At 39.8% G+C, this 20,016-nt stretch overlaps 1 long non-coding RNA gene across 2 annotated transcripts in view; it reads left to right on the forward strand.

The window, feature by feature from the left end:
* The window catches only part of LOC142827836 (uncharacterized), a 41,383-nt gene extending 21,848 nt beyond the window's left edge, over positions 1–19,535 (forward strand). The window contains exon 6 of one of the 2 annotated variants that reach the window (XR_012902604.1): positions 17,060–19,535. This is a non-coding gene — a long non-coding RNA (uncharacterized LOC142827836). Of the gene's footprint in view, positions 1–1,815; positions 3,048–17,059 lie in introns of those variants that run through there. The other variant, XR_012902603.1, reaches the window with a different exon arrangement.
* Positions 19,536–20,016: the final 481 nt, after the last annotated feature.

Raw genomic sequence — 20,016 nt, forward strand, 5'->3', positions numbered from 1 at the left:
TGAGAGAGGGCATCTAGCAGGAGCTACTACCTATTACAATCCAAACAAATTTGTAAAAGCTGTCAAACATATACACCATTGACTCCAGCAGAGGAAACAGTGCAGAGCCACAACTAATGCAGAGACAGCCTCAGAACCTTTGCATAGAGTTGCAAGGGAAAACACAGATTTTTTTCTGTCACTTATGGGCCTGCAGTGTAATTATGCTCAGTCATGCCTTTGTATATCTGTACTCCGTCCATAAAAAGGATCTCAATTTCTTTATTTTCAGACACCCTGCGTTGGGAGTTAGAAGATATACCATACAGCATTTGATTTATTTATTTAGACCTATGCAAATGCTGAAAAGGGAGGCTATCCATATGCTGTAAAGTGCTCTTGATATAACTTAAAAAACACACCGCTATAATGCCTAAGACAGCACTATAAATTAATAGAAACCTCAACCGTAAGTTAGACAACTTAAAAACAGAAATCTTCCTCTCCCTTCAACTACTCTTCACCCTCACAGACCCTTTGGCCTCCAGCCCTGATTTGCAAATGCATGGAAACAAAATGAGTTTTGCAATTTGGACTGAAGATCTTCAGATAATGGCTATTTCAGACCGAGGGAATGAATTTCAAAACCCTGAATTCCAAATAAGACTCACTGCCAGCATCTCCCTCATACTTTTACCATTGAGGATATCCAGTGCAGTATTATTATACAATAAGGCTGTGTCTACATTGGTGCGATCTTGCACCAAAGCGGCCACTTTTGTGCAAAAACATGCTGCCTGTCTACACTGGTGGAGAGATCTTGCGAAAGAACACTGACGTTCTAATGTGTGAAATCAGTGCTTCTTGCGCAAGAACTATGATGCTCCCGCTCAGGAATAAGCCCTCTTGTGTAACTGTTCTTGTTCAAGAGGGCAGTGTAGACAGGTAACATGAATTTCTTGCGCAAGAAAGCCCGATGGCTAAAATGGACATCGGAGCATTCTTGAGCAAGAGAGCATCTACACTGGCATGGATGCTCTTGCACAAAAGCACATCTCTTGCTCAAAGGCACATGCCAGTGTAGACGCTCTCTTGCGTAAATACGTTAACACAAGAAATCTTGCGTTAAAGAGTATTTGCGCAAGATCATGCCAGTGTAGACGTAGCCTGAGAGGGGAGATTTCCTCAAGAGATAGATCTAGGGTAGATCTTTGTGGATCTTTCTACCTCATCAGTTATATTTACTTTCAGGTTATGTTTCTTTTCTATCTTCACTTTATTTTGCTACTAATTGCCTTCCTTTGCCACAAGGCTAAAAAATACAAATAAGTTCGGAATGCAGGTGATTGCTTATTAAAATGCTCTGCTTAGTGTAATTCCCATGGCAACAATTGCTTGGTGCTGTGCTAATGGTGAAGAAATTCTGTAGCATGTGAGTTGTGCCACAATTTTGAGGCAGATACTTCAGAAATTAGGTTTTATGAGCATAAACTCTTCATGGCTTCCAAAAAAACTCTCAGACACCTGGCTAATGTGAAAGGGCAATTACCTTGTGTTGACAGGGAGGAATGGTTGCAAAACTTAGGCTCAGTGGCTTAAGCAATTATACTTAGTGGTAATACATAGCAATACCTTGCAGGGCAGTCCAGTTGAAAGTTAGGCCTAGTAGCTGGTACAGTATATACTTTTTAGTTTATTCCTTGGTTAGAAGCAATTAGCCAACAACTTGCTTCAAAGTCTTCCCAGACAACCTGCTTTTCACATAGTACTCTAGCATTTACTTCCTGTTCAGCTTCTTGTTTACATGTGGTTCCTCAGCTTTGCCTTCCCTTTCAGATTCTTGCTTGCTATGCAGTTACTGAGATCCTACTGTCTGGAGAGAGGAGTGAATCTGCTCTTCTAGTCCCTGGAGCAACAAACAACATGAGGACAAAACATATGTGGAACAAATCTAGTGTGTCTTTAGAATTATTTTAATCTCCTCTGGGAGTGTAAAGACAAAAATGCCTTAAGCATTATCCTGTACTTGTTGCATGATGACCCTACAGGGCAGAGATAATATTGGTTAGGTGCCTTTACTGCATTTCTTACTCCAACATATTTTGATTTTTTTAAATTGTAATCTGTACTCTAAATCTTCTGGGTTTCTCTTGCTTGGTTTTGATGTATTTACAACATCTCTGTAAAGTTTTTTACTCTTAAATTATAGATACATATTCTCAACATTAATGAACATAACTCCTTAATGTTCATTTTTGTTTGGGAAATATGTCATAGCATGTATAGTCCTGCTTTATTTGTGCATATCTATATAACATTGCAAGAGCTTCAGGTAAACAGTATTCATGTTCTTTATGCTACATGATAGTAACATGATGAAAAAGCTTCATGTTCCTTATTAGCCCCTTTGGGTATATCTACAGGGCAATCTAAGCTGGGCTCTGAGGGTATGTCTACACTACAGCGCTAATTCGAACTAACTTCATTCGAATTAGTTAATTCGAACTAAGCAATTTCGAACTAGTGCATCTAGACTAAAAAATTAGTTTGAATTAGCAATTTGCTAATTCGAACTAGCATGTCCACATTGAGTGTACCCTGAAACGAGATTAAGGATGGCCGGCAGGGCATCAGATTAGGACTTAGAGTGTGGAGCTGCTGCCTCAGGCTAGCCGAGGGCTGTGCTTAAAGGGACCCGACCCCCACCCCGGACAGACAGTTCTCAGGGGTTCCCCACTTGCAAAGCAGTCCTGGCTTGGAGTGCCCTGAGTGCCCACACTCGGCACATCACAGCACTTGGCCTTCAGCCCAGCTGCACTTGCCGCAGGCTGACATCCGGGAGGGGGGGGGGGGGTCAATCAAGGAGCTTCAGGAGAGCTTCCACCCCGAGAAGCCCGCAGAGCCAACCCAGTCCTCCCCATCAGGGGCTCGTACCCTATTCCTCCCTCACCTCCACTTACCCTTCCCTAGCCCCCCTTCCTGATGTACAAAATAAAGGACACGTGTGTTCAAAAATAGAAACTCTCTTTATTGAACAAAACTCGGGGAGACTGGGAAAAGGAGGTGGGAGAGGGGAAGAGAGAGGGTGGGAGAGGGGAGGGCAACTAAAATGATCAGGGGTTTGGAACAGGTCCCATATGAAGAGAGGCTAAAGAGACTGGGATTTTTCAGCTTAGAAAAGAGGAGACCGAGGGGGGATATGATAGAGGTCTATAAAAGCATGAGTGGTGTGGAAAGGGTGCATAAAGAAAAGTTCTTCATTAGTTCCCATAATAGAAGGACTAGAAGACACCAAATGAAATGAATGGGTAGCAGGCTTCAAACTAATAACAGAAAGTTCTTCTTCACAAAGCAAATAGTCCACCCGTGGAACTCCTTAGGAGGCTGTGGAGGCTAGAACTAGAACAGAGTTTAAAGAGAAGTGAGAGGAGCAAGTCATGGAGGTTGGGTCCATGGAGTGCTATTAGCCAGGGGGTAGAAATGGTGTCCCTGGCCTCTGTTGTGGAAGGCTGGAGATGGATGGCATGAGACAAAGGGCTTGGTCATTGTCTTCGGTCCATCCCCTCCAGGGTTCCTAGTGTTGGCCGCTGTCGGTAGACAGGCTACTGGGCTAGATGGACCTTTGATCTGACCCAGTACGGCCATTCTAAGCTCAGGGCTTAGGGTCGGGGATCTCAGTGGACCACCTTGATTTTCATGCAAACCTGCTCCTGGGTGGCCAGGCTGGCTATCCTGCCCTATACGGCCACTTTCCTGTGCCTAGTGCGGAGGTCGTGGATGAAGTCCACGATCTCCGCACTAGACCAGGCGAGCGCCCGCCTCTTGCGGACCCGGGCAGGCTCCCGGGAGCCACCAGCCTGGTCCCGGGAAGAGGCGGAGGGCTGGGTGGCAGCGGGTGGCTGGCTTGAGCCGTGCCAGGTGCAGGGTCTGCTGGCTGGGTGCTGGCAGGCTTTCACCTGGCATGGGCACCGTAGCCAGCCTGTGCCCCTTTAAGCGCTCCGGGGCCGGGAGGGGGCCAGACGAGTTTCCCTGGTGGTGCCCAGAGTGGCCACAAGGGAAAGCTGGGGAGGGCTAGCCTCCCACTAGTTTGAATTAAGTGGCTACACAGCCCTTAATTCGAACTAGCTAATTCGAACTAGGCATTAGTCCTCGTAAAATGAGGTTTACCTAGTTCGAAGTAAGCGCTCCACTAGTTCGAATTAAGTTCGAACTAGCGGAGTGCTAGTGTAGCGCTTATCAAAGTTAGTTCGAATTAACGTCTGTTAGTTCGAATTAACTTTGTAGTGTAGACATACCCAGACTGAGGCTCAAGTCTAACCCTCTTCTATCTCCATATAAATCGTACTAACTCAGGACTCAGTCCCAGAATGACTTGAGCCCAAGTCATGCCTTAAACCTATTTCGTCCTCTAACTCAGATCTTCGGCCTCCTCCAAAATATATCTTACAATCCCATGTGCCAACTTCCTTTGTCCTGCCTATACCACGAATCTCAAATCTACTCTACTGAAAATGAAAGCAGTCCTCTAGCTCAGTAGCCACCAACTGGTAGATCAGGATCTATAGGTAGCTCTTGCAGACTCTGACTGGTTTGTCTGGGAGGCTACCAAGCATCAGCACTTCAGCTGACTCTCCTCCCCTCTGCCATACTGCTCCTGACCTCTATCTTGGAACTGCCTCCCTGGAGCTTTCCTGCTTGCTCTGTAGGTTGCTGATGTCAGGGTGTCTTCCTCCTCTCATCCCTGTACCCCACATTCAGGGACAACAGGGCTTGGAATGGAGGGAGCTTTCTGACCATTTTGGGGAATGGTGCAGGGCTAGGGAGGGAGCCTGCCTCGGCCTCATTTCATTGCTGTCCAGGAACCACATGCACTAAGCAATGCCCAGCCAGAGCCCATAAGAAGTGATGCTGATGATTCTGGGTTAGTGCTTGCCAGATGCCCCAGTGTGATACCAGATAGCTCAGTACAGTTAGAAATGCTGTGTTTGAGATCATGGGTGTGATTTTTTAGAAGAGCCTAGGTGATTTAGGAGCACGAGTCCCTTTGACAGTCAGAAGAAATTCCTAAATTACTTTAATTTTTTGAATGTCCCATCTGACATGGTAAAGTGAAATCTTGATAAGCCAAGATTTTTTAAGTTCTCACAGCTATTTTCATTGGTCCTGGCCAAAATCTGAAGATAGTATATTCTGCTTATTTAAATTTTGCTTGGAGTTTCAGTTAGATATGGTATTCTTATTTATGTCCTGTCCTACACAGTTGTTCCTCTGTGCAATGGTATCGCTGTGTTCTCTTAGGGCTCATCTAGACTACGCTAAAGTGTCGAAAGAGGATATGCTAATTCTGTGGGAACTTGCATATCTCCTTCCGATCTCACTTTCGAAAGTGGAGCTTTCGAAAGTGAAAGTACTCTGGATGTGTTTTTTCCAGCAAACCCCCCTTTTCCGAAAAGTGGCATAAACCTCATTCTTTGAGGAGATATGCATATCCTCTTTTAACACTTTAGCATAGTCTAGATGAACCCTTAAGTAGCTGACACATTTCCTTCCAGAGGTGGTTCCATTTCAGCTACAGGTGAAGTGTCCTCTGTTGCAAGGATGTCCTACTGGAGCAAATGGATGAAGAAAACCTTACTTCTCTCCTGTGACAATGGTGCAGGATTCTAACTAAGGTCTCAAATCTCCAAGTGGATCCATGCAGGTAGATTTTTCTGGGGCAAGGATTCTTCTGGGTCACACTATGGTTCCAAAGAATAATGGTTAATGTAGCAGGTGTTCTATTAACTGAAGTACACACTAGATGGGGATGTGCAGGGAACCTTTTCTGCTAAATCATAAGCACAGCCCACTGATCCTGTCTTAGCTGAAGAGTTTTACAAGAAAAAGTGCATTTTTTGCAGGAAAGAATGCATTTTTATTTTCGGTATGAATTCAGTTTTCTGTTGATATATTATTATTATGAATATCAGCAAGGGTCCAAGCTGGAATGTAATCAGGACTCCAGGAGTTTGACTGTTCCTATGCTAATTAAAATCTAATCATCATCATGAAAACAAACACCTACTGAGACATTTTAACTATAACCCCTGAAGGATCCTCACAAAGTTTCTATGCATACACATTCCAAGTCAAGGCTGAAAAGCTAGTTAACATGCTTAACACATTTCAGTTGTAATGCCACTGTTTCTTTCAGGATTAGACACAGGAGTGATCTAACTCTCAGCTCAGTGATTAAACCTGTGCAACCTCTTTACTTCTCTCATGGACTAAAGACCCTCTCCACCCCCTTTCTCTCTCCAGCTGCCAGGAATTTACATTAATTAATGAATAAAAAGTTCTAATGGTCAGTTATATCAATAATAGTTTTAACTAATGATTTTAAAAGAGGGCTATAGTATGTATTGCTTTATCAACCCAGAGGCCATATAATGTTATCTCATTTTCAGGAACATCACTTGGGAGCACAGAGAAGCACACACACTTATGCACACGGAAATAAAGGGCCTCAACAATGAAGCACAGACTAGATTTGGAACAGCATCCAAATAAAAAAAATACTTTTACTCAGACATTGAGGAAGTGACTATAAAATTAAGTATTCATTTTTAGTACCATGAAAGAGCTGCTGAATATAAAATACGATAGATCCAATACAGTGGCCAGGCACAACTTACTGCTTTGACCCAGTCATTTGAAGGAAATACTTGAGGAGAAATGCCAGAGACCATGGCATTCATGTCAAACCAATCTGATAGCTTTCTTTAATAGGATAATGAGTCTTGTGCATAAGGGAGAAGTGGTGGATGTGGTATATCTAGACTTTAGTAAGGCATTTGATATGGTCTAGCATGATATTATTATCAATAAACTAGGCAAATACAACTTAGATGGGGCTACTATAAGGTGGGTGCATAATTGGCTGGATAACCATACTCAGAGAATAGTTATTAATGGTTCACAATCCTGCTGGTAAGGTATAACAAGTGGGGTTCCTCAGGGGTCTGTTTTGGGACTGGCTCTGTTCAATATCTTCATCAATGATTTAGATATTGGCATAGAAAGTACGCTTATTAAGTTTGCAGATGATACCAAGCTGGGAGGGGTTGTGACTGCTCTGGAGGATAGGGTCATAATTCAAAATGATCTGGACAAATTGGAGAAATTGTCTAAGGTAAACAGGATGACGTTTAATAAAGACAAATGCAAAGTGCTCCACTTAGGAAGGAACAATCAGTTTCACACATACAGAATGGGAAGCGACTGTCTAGGAAGGAGTACAGCAGAAAGGGATCTAGGGGTTATAGTGGACCACAAGCTGAATATGAGTGAGCAGTGTGATGCTGCTGCAAAGAAAGCAAACATGATTCTGGGATTCATTAACAGGTGTGTTGTGAGCATGACACGAGAAGTCATTCTTCCGCTCTACTCTCCGCTGGTTAGGCCTCAGTTGGAGTATTGTGTCCAGTTCTGGGCACCGCATTTCAAGAAGGATGTAGAGAAATTGGATAGGGTCCAGAGAAGAGCAACAAGAATGATTAAAGGTCTAGAGAATATGACCTATGAAGGAAGGCTGAAAGAATTGGGTTTGTTTAGTTTAGAAAGAGAAGATTGATTGGGGACATGATAGCAGTTTTCAGGTATCTAAAAGGGTGTTATAAGGAGGAGGGAGAAAATTTGTTCATCTTGGCCTCTGAGGATAGAACAAGAAGCAATGGGCTTAAACTACAGCAAGGGAGGTTTAGGTTGGACATTAGGGAAAAGTTCCTACCTGTCAAGGTAGTCAAACACTGGAATAAATTGCCCAGGGAGGTTGTGGAATCTCCACCTTTGGAGATATGTAAGAGTAGGTTAGATAAATGTCTATCAGGGATGGTCTAGGCAGTATTTGGTCCTGCCATGAGGGCAGAGGTCTGGACTCGATGGCCTCTCAAGGTCCCTTCCAGTCCTTGTATTCTATGATTCTATGATTCTCAATGTAAGTAAACCACAACATTAATATATATTTTTGTCCACACCTAGATATATGTTCAGCTCTATAGTCTTGGTTAAAATCTCTCTAACAAGTTATCATAAAGAAAGAAACATGCCACCTCTTAAGAGAAATGTAATATCTAATGGCAGATACTTTTGGATTATGTAGTTATAATGACAATGTTTCCAGTTCTGTGATTTACAGAATTCCTGGGGTGACTTTTTACTGTTCTCCTCTGAATCTCTTCTGATAGGTCATTTTGGAAAACAGCCATATCATTTATTTTTAAGTTGCAATTCCTTACCGTCTGTTATATGCTCACCCGCACATGATAACAGTAGCTGAATAGAGATAATTATAATCTTGGAAGGAATCAGTATAAATAGTTAGTTCCTATGCATTCTTCCGCCACAGGATTGAAGTACTGAAAGTAGGTAAAAAGCCACAAAGATTTAAATGATAGGTCTTAAGACCAGATTAACATGGCTACATCTCTATTACTATTCTACATGCAAGGCACTACATTTAGCCGTTTGGAATGGAAATCCATCAACCATATGAAAAAACTTGCACAGATCCAGACAGACATCATATTTCTATCCAAGTGCAAAAAGATAGGCATTGTACCCCAAGGACTGAAATTGAACAGCCCATTAAGATCAACATACTGTACTGACTACAGTGAGGGTACATCTACATTTGCTCCCTAGTTTGGACTAGGGATGCAAATACAGATAAGTGAAGTAGCTAATGAAGCCGGGATTTAAATATCCCATGCTCCATTAGCATGATCTCGCTGGCGCGCTAGTTCAAATCACAGTTTTTGAGGAGTAACGTTAGTTCAAACCAAGGGCTTTGGTTTGAACTAATGCATCCCGGCGTGCTCTTGCTGGTTTGAATCAGCTGTGATTCAAACTAGCGCGCCGGCGAGATCATGCTAATGGAGCACAGGATATTTAAATCCCGGGTTCATTAGCTACTTCGCTCATCTGCATTTGCATCCCTAGTCCGAACTAGGGAGCAAATGTAGACATACCCTGAGAGACTCTGCTACACACTATCCAAGAATTTAAGGAACCACCCGATGAATATCTTATACAAGAAACAGAGAAATATCAAGAATGACATCTCTAACCTAGAAAATCTTATGTGCTGCATAGTCCTGTCTTTTGTTTCAGCAAGACCAGACTAACGCGGCTACATCTCTATTACTGTTTTGAGATAAGTTGTGATATTGTTTTGAAGATTATTAGTGAAATTACTCAGAGAGTGACTGGCACATGAACTCGGGTTCTCTGTGTTTTGTTGAAGATGGGGTAGAGATTCAGTCTGTTCACTGCTAGCAGAAGGGGACCCCCATATAAAAGTGTTTTTGTTACTGTTTGCCTTACAGCTCAGCTCAGCTCCTTCCTTCCTAACAAATAAGGGATTTGGGGGACAAACTCGAGTCAGGCCATTTAATTTATCCTTATATGGATCCACTGACTGGACTCCTTGTGGCCTAAGGAAAGTAATTCTCCACTTCATAACCCTAAATGAATTTTTTTTCTTGTTCACTGTATAAGAACGAACATTTGGCCATAAGGCTTTATTAATGATGCTTCTGACTAGGGATGGGCAAACCATTTGAGACAAAAAGGTGCTTATTACATTCTTTATCTATCCTGAAAATTGAATCACAACCTCTTCCAGATTCTTATTGTTACTGTAATTCATCTGTATTCATTGGAACAGGCTGGTTATTATCCTTCCACTCACACGTATCTTCTTACCTGCTACAGCTCACACTGAAGTAAATGTTTGAGTGCTTCTCCTGGGTCTTCTTGCTGTCTTTCATATTTCTTGGTGCTTTAAGAATGTCTCTTTAGATCTTGCTTTGAAGCTCCAAAATCATTCATATCTCTCTGGGGGTTCTGATTCACACCATGTAAGCGGAAGCATGATTAAGTTGTAAAGGCCTGGCATGTATTTATTAGTTATCTCTTTACAGCACCAGAGATGTGCACAGAGTGTACAGATAAATTAAAGATGAGAACCCTTTCCTATGGAGCTTTATGTTGAAGTCTTGATACTGTGAAGTGCAAAGTTCCAGTAATATCCACTCTTAGGCTATGTCTACACAGCAACATTATTTCAAAATAACTAGCATTACTTCAAAATAACATAGTCCGTGTTTACACAGCCGGCAATTATTTTGACATACTGTCAAAATACTCTCAAGTTAGAGGTCTTCTTACTCTGACTCCTGTAGCCCTCATTTTATGAGGAGTAAGGGTGCATATACACAGGAAGTCTTAACTCAAAATAAGCTACGCAAATTGAGCTACGTCAATTGCATGGCTTATTTCGAAATTGAGAGCATCTACACAGCACTTATTTTGAAATGGAGCACTCTTCCTCCGACTTCCCTTACTTCTCATGTAATGAGGGTTACAGGAATCAGAGTAAGAAGTCCTCCAGCTTGATAGTATTTCAACATTATTTTGAAATAACTGCCTGCTGTGTTGACGTGGACTAAGTTATTTTGAAATAAGGCTACTTATTTTGAAATAATTTTGCTGTGTAATCGTACCCGGAGGGAATAGAAGGAACAGTGCTCTATTTCAAAATAAGTGCTGTGTAGACATCATGAAAACTCAAAATAAGCTATTTCAAAATAAGCTATGAAATTGACGTAGCTCTGCTGTGTGGATGCACCCTTCCTGGTCTACGGTAGGGAGTTATTTTGAAATAACTCCCCTTATTTCAAAATAACAAGTGGAGTGTCCTCACTATCAAGCCTGTTATTTCAAAATAATAACTCCTGCTTTCCACATGGAATAATGTTAAGTCCAAAACAGTCATTTTGTAATAGCAGTCGTATGGACGCTCCGCTACTGCTTTTTCAGAATAACTATTCCCCAGAGTAAATTCCAACTACTTACTCCCCAGTGCTTTCTGGTGCTCTATGTCCACATTAAAGGAGCCTACCTCGTACTAATTTCAAGGCATTTCTATAATGTGGACACATTATTTCAAAAATACTATTTCTGGAGCTATTATTTTGAAATAAGTTATTTCAAAATAATTTCCTAGTGTAAACATGCCCAACAAAAATAAGAATACTGAGTACTTACAAGCTCTTGGGGCCAGGATCTAAATTAATGTAGAACACAAGTCAGAGGAGGCAATCTTTATATATAACTTTAGATACATACCGAAGCATCTGTATGCTTATCTGAATCAAGCCTCTGAATGTTTTCAGTTCATTCATTGCTCTTACTAAGGTGTGTGAAATCCATAGGTTGTTCTTCATAGAAAAAAACTTGATGGCATGATTGTGTTTTATGGGCATGCTTGCTAAACCAGAAAGCAGACAAGTTCTGTACATATATATTTTTGCCCACTTGCCAATACATAGCCTGTCCTGATCCTTGTAGGTTGGGCTGTCAGTGGAGGAGAAATCTGTCATTGAGTCTGAGTATATTTTAAGTTCAACTTGCTTTATTCATATACACATACCAGTCCTGAATCAGAGGTTGCCACAAACACTATGCAGGCAATCCTCTCTCTTTTATGGATGTCAGTCAAAATCTACACACTTTTTTGTTGCTTGCCAAAGATCCTCTCTGATAATCCTTCCTCAGAAAACTAACAATACTGTATGTCTCCCAAGACTAATAACTTGCTTGTACACTAAGAAAAAAAACTTTTAAAAATATCAGATGGTGATCCTGCCTTAACAGTGTATATCTTCACTGTTTTGTTTTAATACTAGGAACTTATAAGAAAAAGGCTTCTGTTTATTAGAGATGGATGCAAGTCAATACCTCAGGTCCAACTTTGCAGAAGTTTAGATTCAGCTCTAGATATTGCAGCTTTGGTCTGTTTCTGTTGTTTATTTATACTTGAAAAGGAAATCCCACTCCATTTTATTTCCTCCCATTTGCTTTCCATTGCTAACCTCTGCTTTCATGATGCCCATTGTCGCTACTGGCAGTGACAGGTCAGAACAGTCGTTTATGTTTATTCATGTACACGCACAGAATAAAATTTGCAATTCATTGATGATGAAAAAGACAGAACATAACATTCATCTTTCTATCTCCCCATTTAATTCCCATGCATTTTTAGAGCCTGTTCTTTCCTCATCTATAAAGGAATGTCTTACCGTGAGTTATTTCTCTAGTTTAAGGCTCAGTCCTCCCAGCTATCAGTGTGTGTAATTGCAATTGACATCAACAGGAATTCTGCACTCAGAGAGTTTGCAGGATAGTGCCTGTAATTGATTTTGTCCCCTAAACTCTCAAATAACAAAAGGTATTTAAACACATAGAACACCTTTCGTAAACTGATCTCTCTTCTTCAAGATCCACTGCTTATAAGAAACCAAAAACCTGCCAAGGCTCTGGGGGGAAAAAAGGCAGATGAAGATAGCTGGAACTTTAAAAAAAATCTCAATTTAATAATAATAAATTAATAATAATAAAATGGCATATGCTAATTAACACTGTATGTATCTGATTTATCTTTTCCTCTTATCACCACCTCCTTATCACTTGCTACTTATCATCTCATATGCCCAGCTCTTAGAGGAATGGACTATGTGATTGTACAGCACCTAGCACTATGAAGGTACCAAGCCTGCCTCTGGATGCTATGGTAACAGAAATAATCTGCTCCATAGACAGTGCAAAACCAAGATGCCTGCTAGGATTGCATATTGCTCCTTTGTGACCTTAGGAAATCCTGTGCTTGGTCCCAGGACACTTGTAAACTGCTAGCACTCTCCCAGTTCCAAATGGAAGTAGGCAGATGATTAAATAGTAAAGCTGTTTTTACAGCTGGTAAATCAGTATTTGAGGGCAGACAAGGGGATTAGTCTCTTAGTAGCTCAGAAATGTGCTGTACCATATATACAGTAGAGTTTGAAGATTCTGAATAGTCACATCATTAGGAGTTGAAGGTTGTTGCATGCAACATGGGAACGGTGATCTCCCCAAGACTGGGTAAAAGGTCTCTGTGAGTGGAAAGGAACAATGTGCCAGATTGCTTGACTGAGCAGGAAGTTCCCATTATTATTATTTAAATTACACATGAAAGGCTACATTTCTAAGGGGTCTTGACCTGGCCTCCTTTATTATGTTGACAGTTAATTGCAGGTGCAAAACTGCAGGCATAATTAATTGTGGGTGCAAAACTGTGCCATGGAATAAAAGAAGCTGGCACTGAAAATCTGGCCCTGAGGGCCTTGCTTCTGGTGCCATTCAAATCAGTGGCACAATTCCCCTTGATTTGAATGGGAGCAGGATTGGGTCCAAATGGCCAGACATACAGTTCAGCCTCCTTCTGTAATGGAGATTCTTTTCTTTTAATGTATATTGACGTGCCTTAGTCTGACAAATGCTGCTCATTATGGGCACTAGGATTACTTCACAGCCTAGGGCAACTGTGGCTCTACACTATTCTTGGCATTTTGTGAAATAATAACTTAAAACCTGTTTCTTCTATTATTACATTTTGGGTTTTTAACTTGTCAGACTGCTGTAAAATCAGATGCAGAAAAGCCAGAGCTTTGGTAGATAAGAACTGCACAGAACGTGTGAGATGCACAGCAGCTAAATAATACTCTGTGACAAATAAACTTATAAGTCACTGTGCAATTGCAGTGTCTTAAATGGAAACAGAGCAAAATTCTAGCTTCAGTTGCATACATGCTGTCTTTTGCTTCAGCGGGTGGATGGAACTAAGGGCAGAATTTATCTCTAATTTGTCTCTGATTTCTGGTAAACCTTTCTTCCACTCTCACTTTTTAATTGCTAGAGTGCTTCTTGAAAGCAGAAATTTGTAAAACAAAATGGTTATGTGGCATGTGGCTACTTTTCAGAGGCCATGTCACATCCTTTCAGTTCATAAACTAGCTAAGGCAGGGGACATTGCAGGCTAATGCTTCCGGTTTCTTAGACTAAGGAGACACAATCTGCCTCATTTTTCTAGCACTTCAGAAGCTCATTCATGCAGTGGAATAGATGGTATCAGTTCACTCAGCCCTTGCAGCTGCAGCAGAAGTGAACTGTTCACAGCTGGAAATCCAGATGGGGATTAGGAAACATAAAAAGCAAAATGGCAGCCTGGAATAAATAGGTAGTGCAAACCCCACCAGCCACGGTATGGGACACTGGCTTTCACCTTTACAGAAGATATAATAAATGAAGGTTAAACAGCAACTGGATGCAGAGTCTTCCCATTAAAATTCACTCTTAAAAATATACTGCTCACTGAGTTACAATTTCTTTAAATTTATATTTGGGCTACATTTCTCCAGTACTAAAATAAATAAATACTATAACTTCCATAAGAAGAATTAACTTCTCAGAAATTAAGAGGCTTTAATCATCTAGCAAAGGTGGAAAATCCATTCTTTTCTTAGACGGAAGGGTTCTCTACCCTGATGTATATACAGGCGGTGTTGATACAGAGCCAATGGTCTCCTTAGAAAAATTAAATGATATTTTTCAGTGTCATGAAATCTTTATCAAAATTAGACCATGACAACCATAAGGTATGAAGCAGATTTGGGGATAATACCCAAATAGTAGCATTTTAAATGTTATCATAGCAGAGAAATCAATTATGGATTCCTTTTCTCCCCTCCTTAGTCACATATAAAGCTTTGACGTTGTTCATTCCATTTATTTGCTGCTGGCCTAATAATCCCTGGCATGCTGGGAAAAACCTTTGTTCTCTGACAGAAGTAATAAAGCTGTCTGCATGATTCCCTCTTGCGAGACATGGAGTGTTCCCATTTTATTTAATCTGCTGGTGTGCAGTCTTTTCAAAGTAAACACTTCACAGGGAACAAATGCAGAAAGACATGCAAGAGACTGGCACATATCAGTATCAAAATTAAAAAGTAGCCCATGAAGAAATAATGATGCCTCTTAAAATGTAATAAAAATAAAAGAAAACCTGCATGAGAAACCCAGGTCAATGAGGCCTTGATTCTCAGTTCTTCCAGAGCGTATGTCCTCTTGTGGAAGTGTTTCAGATTTCCCTCATCTTCATTCACTCATTCCCAGTGAATAGAGAGCATAGAGAAAATGAAGAGATCTGAATGCCAGCAGGAGGCTGGCTGCTTTCTTCTAGGCATGTCCTGAGCCCAGTCACCCAGAACAACTTGTGATCCCTGGACAAAGCTACTCACAGCAGGTGGCCATATCAAGAAATTTTCCTCCTGGAATTAGATATTATCCCAGGAATCACTACTGAGTCAAACATAATGCCCCATCCTGCTGGGTCAAGTAGGATTTCATTTCAATTTCTTTACACAACGATGCGTTTCATCTTGTCTGCGTACAATGACAGTGCTCAGGCATGAAATAAATGGAAGTGCTTGAAAGGCAGAATTATCCCTTGAACCTGCAGCATTCCCGACCCCAAAAACATACATTGTCAAGTGAGTTCCAGATAAGCAGGATCTTCAGCGAGTGTTTGTGCTGCTTGGCTTCCTTTAATCATACTCCCTTTTGTAAAAGGGATTTTCGAGGGGAAAGATAAATCATTGCTGAGGAAAAAGGTCATTTTCAAAAGGCTTTAAGAGCTTCATTTTGTGTGGCTTTTCAAGGTGAAACAGGTAATTCAGTGCAGTGAAAGTCTTTTGTATTCAACTTAATTCACACTTCACACTACTAAGGGGGAAAAATAATGAATTTAAGCTTGAATAAAGTTCTTTCTTAAAAGTGTTCCCCTACATGTGTGAGCCACAGCCTGTTGTTTGCTAGCATACAGGCCTGACTATTGAAAAAGACAGTTATGGAGAGTGCTAAAGCTATTTATCCTACCTTTAAACCATCTGCAAGTAAGTTAACATGTGCAACGCTACAGCGGTGGTGCTGCTGAGGCACTGCCTTGATGGCTCAGTGCAGACATTTACTACCGTGACTGGAGGGATTTTCCCATTGCTATAGTTAATTCACCTCATCCAGAGGTGGTAGCTAGACTGACAAATTCTTCCATCGGCCTAACTGTTCACATTAGAAGTTAGACCAGCATAGCTACATCTCCCAGGGGAATGGATTTTTTACACCTCTTTGAGACACAGCTATGCTGATGTCCATTTCTAGTGTAGACTAGCTCTAGGTCACTGAAATTGGACCACTTTTCTTCCGGGTAACTAAAGAAGTGTTGAAGACTTCTTCCACTAGCCCTTTTTGTAATCCCGTCACTGGTATATAGACAGTCAAGTATTAGTGAATTTAGAACAAATCCTCAGATCTGAGCTTAATGCTGGTAAGAGATGTCTGGGCAGCATCTGCTGCACAGTAAGTGAGGGAAGGATTGGCTGAAAAAGGTTGGTGGTGGATAGTGAAGCTCCTTTGTATTGAAATGTCATTCTTTTACCAAAGATTTGCCTAGAAGTATAAGCTGTCTAGCTCTATGATCATAGATCATACATATGTCTTCATAAAAATATGCTTCATCTCAGGCTGAGGATACGGGCTTGAAATGGAAACCACCAAATGAAATCTATGGCCTATGTAATGCAAGAGGTCAGACTAAATAATGGACCTTTCTAACTTTAAAATGTATAAATCTGTTGAATTATGCACAATTTTTCACAGTGCTGGATATCATCTGAAGTTTTTGCTCCCTCAGCTTTAATGCTTAACAAATTAATCAATGCACTTGTTTACTAAGATAAATGTCAATGGACTGACTGCCACTCAGCTCATCAATCCTTAAATAATGGTCTAAAATGAAAGCTAATCTTTTCTGATAAAAAGGACTCAATTATACCAATAAATTCACATTCAGCAAGCTAGTGAAAATTGGCCATTTCTCACAATACTTCTTGAGGGCAAAAAAAAAAAAAGTGTTATATTTACTGTGTTGTTCCCTGACTTTTTCAAATGTTAAGCCAATTCTTCAAAACAGCTTCTGCTAGGTCACCTTTCTTCCCACCATCCCAATCTGATCCTCTATCTTTTCTACAACAACTCTATTGCTTGGATCATTAACAAGTAATTTTTTAAAAGATTACTAAAGGACACAGCTATAAAAATAAGCATATGTTCATCTGATGGATGCAGTAGCTTGATTATATTCATGTTTTAATTATTCTTTTTGAAGATAGCAAAGAGGAAAGTATGGCATTACAAATGTCACAAAGAATGCATCCGGAACATGGACTCTTTCTGACACTGAATCAAGGACTATACTTTCATGCTGGACAATATTTTCAAAAAAGCTAAGAAACAAAAGAAGAACAACTGACAACAGTCACCATGAAAGGGTCTACAGACAAAAGCGCATGTGCATGGAATAGGTGGAGCAAAGTATTGTGTTTTTCCATAACAAGCTAGTATTGAAGCAAATGCCATTGGAGAACATGTAAGTGTAGTGCTGCTGAATAGCAGTGGAGTGCCATGGTGCAATCAAAAGGAAATGAAAGACTGGATCCTATTTATCACAGACACTGGCACTGTTCCAGAGAAACAATTAACATGTTAATTTGTATAGAGATGTCCAAGATCAATCTCATTTTTGAGCCAGTTCTAGCTGTCTCCCCTTTGGCACCATAAAGAAGTCACCAGAGGTTTGGAGAGAATTCCCCTTGTGCACAAGCAATTAAGGATAGTGCAGCCATAGCCAACCATGGGAAGTCTGCACTAAGTTTAAGCAGCCCTGGGGGCTAAACCATTCCAGGGCCATTCTAATGTAAAGCTACTCTAATGTATACTTGGAACTGTTTCAACCCCAGCAACAGCCCAGAATCCAGGCAGTACAAAGAATAACCCTATCTAGTTCTTTAATGTGAACCCCTGGATTAAAGACCATTGATAGAATCTTAGCTAATGAAGCCATATACATTAATTTTACTCCTGTAAGAATTTTAGACCAAAGCCCACTTGCTATAGAGTAAGCTACATGACTTGCTCAAAAGCTTCAAGAGAGATGATTACAGCAGGAATGCATTTTGATCTGTCTGAGCAGATAGCGTGTAGTAACTTATGAATATTAATTGGTCCTTGTCTATTATGGATAGAGCTGGTCAGAAGTTTTTCAGTGAAACATTTTTTTTTACTGTAAAGTACTGATTTGTACAAACAAACATTTCAAGGATCCAGGATGGATTTTCTGATATATATGCGGCAAATACCAATGAACACACCACAACCCAATGGATATATTAGGACATGGAATGTATTAGACCCAGTCTAATTTTCTGTTTTGCACTACTGATTATTTTTATTTGGATCTCTCTTTTTCTCCAAAAAAGGTCTCAGTTTTCTCCTGATCCAGAACAGGAAAATATTTTTAATTATTTATTTTCCTTCCAAATCTAAATGTAAATATATTCTACTTGGTCATAGTGAACCAGATCAGGAAGAAATTACAATCAGCTAGATGCAAAAATTTTGGATAAGATATTTATACCAGTATTGCAGAGAATATTTAATTTATTGGAAGTCTGTTGCTGAGGATCTAAATATTTGTCCCTTTGTGCCTGTCTTCCCTGTCTACATGATTTTACATTTATTTCTAACATATCCCTTCTCATTCCTTGCAACCTCAAAATTTGATTTCTCCAGGTCACTAGAATCTGTTGTTCTATGTTTTAACTGGTTTTCCCTCTGATTTTGGTGTTTTCTAGACATTCAGTGTTGATTAAAATGTATACCAAAAGGCTCATTAAACAGTTGTTCCTGGTGCAGAGGGATAATTTTGGTTTGTTTGAGATTCTTTTAAGATTAACTGATCGAAATATCCTCCTGAAAAATCTCTAATAATACCCCAAACCATATATAATTACCAGTAATCATCACTGCTTGAATTGACAAATGCCTCACCACAGTGACAAAAAAAAGGGGGGAAGGGGTTGGACCCATCAGGAAGTATGGGTATGTCTACACTACCACCCTAGTTTGAACTAGGGTGGTAATGTAGACATACCCTATTAGACCATCTCCCAGTGATTCATAGACCCAGGAAACTCCTACAATCAAATCATGAGAATTAAGATTGTTCATGGAGTCATATATTTTTAGCCAGAAGGGATTTTATAATCATATAATTCCCCTCCTGAATTATTAAAAATAATAATTACTACATCAATTCAAATGGCTTGTGGTGAAAGTTGAGCACATAATTTAGAATGCCATATAACCTTGTTTTAAATGAGACAAGTGTAGAGAACATACCTTGTTAATCGTCTAATGATTACAGAGGTGGGAGTGCCAAAGGTCAAACATCAGATCAAACTTTATGGCCATTTAGGACTTGATCTAAGTTTTATCCCCATGATTGGTCACCAGTGCTCAGCACCCATTAAGCATATGATTTTACAGAAACAGCAAACAGAAAAGGCAATCAAGAGGAAAAGTGCATTTAGGAGTTTTTTTAAACTTATAGAAATAGGCAAGAATCACCAAAATGCAAGCAAATAATTAATTTGCCTATTAATGAAAAATGTATGGTTTTGTTTTCATTTTATTTATCATTTGAAAATGATGTTACATTCCATTTACCATAAAAGACATTTTAATACAAAATACACTTTTGTGTAATAATGTAAACAAATCATATGAATGTTTATTTGAATAAAAAGTCCCCCCTACTTATTCATTTCTTCTAAAAATAAAAGTGCTCAATTTTGCAAATATCACATCTGAATTGCAATTAAAACCTTTTCAAATATTTTCCACAATAACTGGTAAATCTAAAACCTTTCATTTTTGTTCATTTCTGATAATAATGCTTCTTTTTTTGTAATTCCCATATTTCATTTTCACATGGAAAATGCAATGTGTATAAAATGCATTAATACAAAGCACACAAAAGTGAAATATATGCAAATATACAGTTAATTTTTAATCAAAATGTTATTCAAGATATAATGGTGAGTACAATTATTTTCCTTTAAGTTAAAATTTACAATAAGATTATTATTTTCTCTAGATTTTAAAAATGATTAATTAAAATATGTATTAGCGATTTGTGATCAAATGTATATGGGTAAGCATATGGAAAGCATGAAAATTTGATACATTTAAAATGCCCATCATCTTCACTCTATACAAATGGAT

The sequence above is a fragment of the Pelodiscus sinensis genome, chromosome 3 (assembly GCF_049634645.1).
Source record: "Pelodiscus sinensis isolate JC-2024 chromosome 3, ASM4963464v1, whole genome shotgun sequence".
Classification (NCBI taxonomy): Eukaryota; Metazoa; Chordata; order Testudines; family Trionychidae; genus Pelodiscus; species Pelodiscus sinensis.